The following is a 7816-nucleotide window of genomic DNA, read 5'->3' as shown; positions in this document are numbered from 1 at the left end:
CCTTCGTATATATTTGTTTGCATGTTATATCCTCATTAGATTCGAAGTCCCTTGAAAATGAAGATTCTTTTGTTTTTTATGTATCCACAGCACTTAACACAGTGTCTGGCACATAGTAGGTGCTTAATAAATGTTTATTTATGGATTGACAATATCATCCTAGTCTCAAAAACCAATGGACACATTGACATCACTATGTCATGGGCCACTGGGTACCAGAGGCTAATTAGACTTAGAGAATTATATTGCACTTTTATTGGCTAACCAGTTAAAGCCACAGAGTGCCATCTTATTATTTTCTTGTAGTGTAGGAAGGCCGTCATTTGATTGGACAACCATATACTTTCCCATTATTTTGGGAATATATTCTGTCTTCAAATATTTAAAGATAGCTAAGATTAGGAAAATAATTTTCCCAGTCTCTTCACTTGCTAGGACCACTTCATTTATAATATCTGAGTGGACTAGATAATGCCAAAGTAGAGCAGTCACATTTGAATTTGCTTTGTTACATTTGCTAGTATTTTGCAGTCCAAATAGACCACGTTATGAGGAAAATTGAAAGTAGCATGAAGGCTATAACTACGTTGATGTTGACAAATTGGTGCCTGTGGGAAGAATCATTAAATGTTGGGGTACAAGAAAACTAAAGAGAAAATCCAAGGACAGCGAACACAGGCTGGATAGATGCTGCAATTCATTTTTAATGCTGCTCCAATACTATGCATGAATTTGGTTTTGCTGCTTCTCTGCTCAAAAATCTCTACCTACAAGTGAATTTCAAAGTTTTTCTAACCACTGCACTTTGACTCTCCCTTTAAGTCCAATGCTGCCTTCGGCAGGAAGCCTTCCATGTACCCCCTTTCTTTTTGATCAATCAATCAATCGACAAACATCTCTTAAGACATCTAGATGGCATAGTAGACTTGAACTCAAGAAGACTTCTACATGAATCTTGTCCCAGATGAACTAACTGGCCAAAATAATTTATCCTCTCTCTTAAAATAATACAACCCATCTTACAGTATCATTATCAAATATAATCAAATGAGATTATATATTTCTATCTCTGTATATCTATAGAACTATCACTATTTTTATGTCACTATAATCTATATATTTATGTATCTCTCTGTATTCCTATCTCTATCTCCATCTCTGTCTTACCTATATCTATTTCTGTCAATGGCTATCTCCATCTCTACCTATAGTTCTTTTCAAGCTGTATATAAATGCTAGCTGCTATTATTGTCGTAGTTAGAGGCAGCTGGTGGTTCAGTGGATAGAGCCCTGGGTCTGGGGTCAAGATGACTTGAGTACAAATCTAGATTCAGCCCTGTACTAGCTGTGTGAATCTGGTCAAGTCATTTAATCTTTGCCTCAGTTTCATCAACTGTAAAATGGGGATAATAATAGCACCTTCTTCTCAGATTGTGAGGATCAAATAAGATAATATTTTTGTTAAAAAGTACTCAGTCCAGTGATTGGCACATAGTAGGCATTATATAAATACTTATTCCCTTCCCTTTGCTGCTTTTCAGTCATTTGAGTCATATTCAACTCTTTGTTACCCTATTTGGGGTTTACTTGGCAAAAATGCTGGAATAATCTGCCATTTTCTTCTCTAGATTATTTTATAGATGAGGAAACTGAGACAAATAGGCTTAAGCAACTAGACTAGAGTCACACAGCTAGTAAGTGACTGAGGCTAGATTTGAACTCAGAAAGATGAGTCTCCCTGCCTCCAGGCCCAGCACTCTATCCACTGTACCACCTAACTTCCTATACCATGTGCCAAGAACCATGCTAGGTGCTGGGGATACGAGGCCAAAATGAACTAGTCCTCACCCTCAAATACATTCTATTGGGGAAAGCAACATGTCCATACAACAGAAGGACTTTGAAGCACTTAGAGCTTGGTTAGGCATGGAAGATGGCAAGGTCATCCACTGTCTCACTGGCTACAGCCAACCATCTTGACTTTTGTCCTGCTACTAGACCTCATTAACCCTGGAAGAGAGAGTGAGGCTGACAACTTTGTGTGACTCTGCCTCACTTAAATCCAATTCACATGCAAGTCAAGACATCACCTCATAATGTGATTGGTTCTCTAAAGGATCAGCAACCAAAACAACAGCATTCCATCATGTTTATCCCTACTCTTATTTGGAATAATGCCAATATTAAAACAAACTTCCAACAAGTTGGATCCCCATAAATGCCAAGCATTTTGGTAGCTGAATACTTCCCATCTGTTTGTTGGGTAATTAATGGCCACTACTGGAGGCTAGGTTGGGGGTAAGGAATCCGCAACTCCATCCAGTGATACAGTGGAAAGGAATTGGTGCTGGAGGCCAGGGACCTAAGCTCAAAGCTTACCTCTGGCATTTAGTACCTCAATCACTTTGGGCAAATTACTCACTGTCCTGGCCCTCAGTCTGAAAAATGAAGAGAAGTTGGACTCTGGACTCTGAGATCACATCCACCACTGGATAGATGATTTTATGATACTTAGATGCAGTTATTGAAATTAATAGCAGGAGGGTTTCAGCACACATGACAAAGACCGTCTAGAACTTGAATTTTTGCATGAATAATCTGTGTTGATTGTGTTCTCTGGACTGATTTTATTTTCTGGGTTGATTTATATTTCCTGGGTTAGCTTATCACTTATCTATCTCAGATGAGTCGATTCTAACTTTGAAAATGCCTTCTTATTGTCATGAGTTCATACATACATACATACACAAATGCATGTACACTCTCACATACTATCTGCCAGCAGCTTGAATCTGCAACCGTCTTTTCTGCATTTAAATATGTCAAACCTTACTTCTCTTTAACTACTTTCCATGTCATTAGAATAATAATTGATGATGCTAATGTAGTGCTTTACCTAAAGTATTTCATTCGAGACTTCTAGCATCTCCATGTAACAATAATAAGATGACTATATACATTATACCCAGTTTATAGGTGAGGAAACCGAGGCTCAGGAAGGCTAACAGTTTGTCTGTGATAACACAGTTAATAAGGAGTAAGGATCGGAGGAAGAATTGAAATCCCTGTCTTCCTGACTCCAATTCTAGCACTTTACCTCCTATGCCATTCTAAGATAGAAGTGGTATTAAGGTCTGCTCTAGTCTCTGAGCCTACCATGCACATGCATTCTCATGAGATAAATAAATTAATAAGTATGTATTAGGAGAAATAGAGAATAATGTGTATTTTGGGGCTTACTGACTGCTTTCCTTTAGGTTCAAAGCACAGGGTTAAATAGTCACTTTCATGCACAGCTTTGCCTATTCTTCGGGCTCTTTGGAAGCCTGTCCTACAACTCAACCTTAATGCAACAGATTTTGCATGCTCATTCACATACCACAGGCTTTGGGGAATAAAGTAGAAACGTATGGTCCCTGCCAGAAAAGAACTTAGTTCAGTTGGACGAATTAGAACAAAGAGGCATGAAACAATAAGACAATAACAAAATGGTATAAAACTAAGTGCCAAATTGTAAGTATGTGTATTGTATGATTTCAGTGTCAGGAAATCAATGTGCACTGGAGTAATAAAAGAAGGTTGCATAGAGAAAATGGAATTTGGGTCAAGTCTCAAAGGATGTGTAGGGACTGGAAAGGTGAAAAAAGGAGGGAGGCGTTCCACATGGAGAAACAATATGAAGGAAGACATGGACATATGTCTTGGAGTTGTGAGGAGCCTGCACTGACTAGTATTTCTAATGGCTAATATCTCACTGGACACCAACTGTATGAGAGAATGATTTAGAGGTTCTTGCTTGCTTGGTGAATGTTCAATTAATTAGAATTCCACAGATGTGTGGTTTAACCTAGGTGAAAGCTAAGAACAAAGCAAACCATATTTGTAGCATTTTTGAAGAGGGGTAAAGAGAAAAGGTAGAAATTGAGCTTGTATGAAGGAGCATCAGTTTCATTCATTCTTTCAACAAATATTCATTAATTTCCTTCCTTGTGCAGGGTACTTTTGTAGGTTCTGGGAGAGATACAAAGTTTAGATACGATTGGGACCTTGCCATTTCAAACCAATTCAAGGAGCTATTGTACAATAGAAGGAGCATTGGGTTTCAATTCAAACAATCCAGGTTCAAATGCCACCTCTGATACTTACTGCTTGGGTTACCTTGGGCAAATCATTTCACTTTTTGGGTCTCTGTCCCTTCGTCTATATAATAGAAGAATTGGAGGACATGGTCTCTGAGGTTCCTTTCAGCTCTACTTCTATGATCCTATAATTAAATTCAACAAGTCCCTGTTATGTACAAGGGGATGGTAGGTGGTGCAGTGGATAGAGCGTCAGGCCTGGAGTCAGGAAAACTCAACATCTTGAGTTCAAATCTGGCCTTAGATACTTACTAGCTATGTGACCCTGAGCAAGTCACTTAACTTTGCCTCCATTTCCTTATATGTAGAATAAGCTGGAAAAGAAAACGGTAAACCGCTCCACAGTTGTTACTAAGAAAACCCCAAATAGAGTCATAGAGTTCTACATGACTGTAAAAAATTGAACAATTATGTGCAAGAGAATGTGCAAGGACATACGCGCACACACACACACACACACACACACACACACACACCAGTTTCTGTCTTGAAAGAACCTACCCCTTAGTAAAAGGATTAGGATGAAGAATCATGGAAAAATTTTAAAGACTGAGAAACACCAAGAAAACAAATGATGGAAGATAGGAGACAAAATAGAATGGATCAGGTCAACAGTGTGGTAAAATGGAAAAGAATCTTGGGGATATTAGATAACATCAGGTAGCAAAAGACAAATTTCTTTCTTTCTTTTTGTCTTCAAGTCATTAGAGATTTCAAAATGGTGAACTGGGAACATAGCAGAATGAAAGGAAGCTCTGTACTTAGCGTCAGAATTACAGTTGAGACCCAGCTTGGGAGCTTACTTGTCGTATGGATGTGAGCAGGTCATCACTTAAGCTCTCTGAGTAGTATAAATATAACATTTATATTTTATAACTTCTTGGGTAGAACCAGCAAAGAGCTACCTATACCAAAACACTAGCACTAAATTAGCTAATAGGTTATAAGATGTAGAGTACCTTGGAGCTTAAAGATAATACAATTTAATTTCCTCAAGTTACTGATGAGGAAACAAAGGCCAAGAGTGGGAAAGTGACTTGCCCAAGGTCTCCCAGTTAATTATCATAGCCAAGATTTGAGCTATTGATTTCTTTTAAACTTCACTACTTTAACCTGAAAGTCAAAATGAGTACATTTTCTTGGTTCCCCAAGCACAGACTTGTCTCAGGTGTAGGGATGGCTAAGGCTAATTGGCAGAGATAAAGTTCAAAAATGAATAAAAAAGAAGAGGTGAGAACACTTCTGCATTCATAGCATAAACCAGGTCACATGAATGGCAGGAAGTATGATGATTCAGGATGCAGTAAAATAAAGCTAACACTGCCAGGCCTTACTTATGCAGACTAGTTGTCCCAGGTTTAATTTTTAAGGACCTTTGCTACATCCCTCAAGAGGCAGACCACACTGATACCAACTTGTGTGGCTACTGAGAGTCCCAACATTGACTTCTTTCTTATATGAAGATAAGGGTTTGTGTTTTTGCATTGTAAGCTATGGGGAGCCATTCACAGTCTTTTGTATAGTCTGCTTGATTACTGACAGTTTGTCTTTATGAGGTGGCTCTCTACAAAATGAAGATGGCTCAAGAGGGATTTATTCTGAAATGTTGGCCTTACTGAGTGAGCTGCAGCAGAAAGAGTTATGGATTTGGAATCAGAAGACCTTGATTTGAATTTTAATTCTGCCATTTGTTGTCTGTGTAACTATGGGCAAATCACCAGTCTATTTGAGACTTCAGTTCCATCATCTTTCAAATGAGGAAATGGGACTAAATAGCTTCAAATGCTCCTTCTAGCTCTAAACCTATGATACTATTTCAGTTAGCTGGACCAGATACAAAATAATTTAAAAGAAGACCAATGAACCAGCAACATTACAGTCAAATATCCCAGAGCAAATACCTACTGCTTGCCTGTAAACCCCAATTTGGAAAGCTCCCAGATATAGCCCAGGGTATACCTAGCCTCACTTGCGAAACCTCAACGTAGACTTTGATTCACTAGGCTCTAGATGAAGCCCCTCTCCCAATTCCTACAGTTGTCTTGATATCTTATTTTGATCTGAAAAACAGAAAAAGTCTCCAATAAAATATATTTTTCTGTTTCATTCATTTGTTACCATTTATTTAAAATTTTTGATTTCAAAATTCTCTCCCTCTCTCTTTCCTTTCTCCCTCCTCTTGAGAAGGCAAGCAATATGTTATCAGTTATACATGTGAAGTTACAGAAAATACACTTCCATATTAGCCATGTTGCAAAAAATAATAATAAAAAGCAAGAAACATAACCAAAGTGAAAAAAGGGTGCTTCAATTTGCATTCTGAGCTCATCAGATTTCTTTCTGGAGGTGGATATTACTTTTCACCATTGGTCCCTTGGAATTTTCTTGGATTATTGATCAGCTAAGTATTTTACTTTTGATCATCATTATTAAAATATTGTTCTTACTGTTTAGAATGTTCTTGGTTCTGCTAATCCACTTTGAATCAGTTCACATAAATCTTTTCAAGTTTTTCTGAAACTGTCTGACTCATCATTTCTTATAGTACAATGGTATTCAATCACAGTCATATGCCACAACTTTTAAATCCATTTTCCAATTGATAGCATGTTCTCAATTTCCAATTCTTTGCTACCACAAAAAGCTACTATAAATATTTTTGTGCATATAGATCCTTTTCTTTCTTCTTTGATCTCTTTAGGATATAGACCTAGTAGTTGCATTGGTGGGTCAAAGGCTATGCACAGTTTTATAGCCCTTTGAGCATAACTCTAAATTGTTCTCCAGAATGATTGGAGCCATCCACAACTCTACCAATAGTGAAGTTTTTCCACATCCCATCTAGCATTTGTTATTTCCTTTTCAATCATAGCTAATCTGATAGGTGTGAAGTGGTATCTTTGAGCTGTTATAATTTTAATTCTCTAATCAATAGAGATGTAGAGCATTTTTTCATTTTCATCGTTGGCCTTGGTTTCTTCTTCTAAAAACTGCCTGTTGCTATCCCTTTACCACTTATCAATTGGGGAATGGCTCTTATTTTTACAAGTGTGGCTCATTTCCCTATATATTTGAGAAATAAGTCCTTCATCAAAGAAACTTTCCGTAAAATTCCCCCTTTCCCCACCATTTTCCTGTTTTGTTCTAATTCTGGGCTACATTGGTTTTGGCAAAAACTTTTTAATTGCATGTAATCCATCCTCACTATCTCTTGTTTGGCCATAAATTCTTCCTTTATCTATAGATCTGACAGGTAAAAATTTCCATGATCCTCTAATTTGCTTATATCATCAGGTATGTCAAAATTATGTGTCCATTTTGACCTTATCTTGGTATACCATGTGACATGTTAGTCCATACCTAGTTTTTGCTAAACTTCTCCCCAGTTTTCCAAGCAATTTTTGTCCAGTGGTGAGTTTTTGCCTCCAAGGCTTGGATCTTTGACTTTATCAAATATAAGATTACTATGGTAATTTACCATTTTATATATAGTGCACCTAATCTATCCCACTGATCCTCTATGGCTTGGCCCGTGTTGGAGTGTTTTTATGATTACAGTTTTGTAATACAGTTTGAGATCTAGTACTGCTAGGCTACCTTTCTTAACATTTTTTACATTGATTCTTTTTATATTCTTGACCTCTTATTCTTCTAGATGAATTTTGTTATGATTTTTT

Source organism: Notamacropus eugenii, chromosome 4 (assembly GCF_028372415.1).
Source record: "Notamacropus eugenii isolate mMacEug1 chromosome 4, mMacEug1.pri_v2, whole genome shotgun sequence".
NCBI classification, from domain to species: Eukaryota; Metazoa; Chordata; class Mammalia; order Diprotodontia; family Macropodidae; genus Notamacropus; species Notamacropus eugenii.
The sequence above is the reverse complement of the archived record's forward strand: the minus strand, read 5'-3'. Positions refer to the sequence as shown.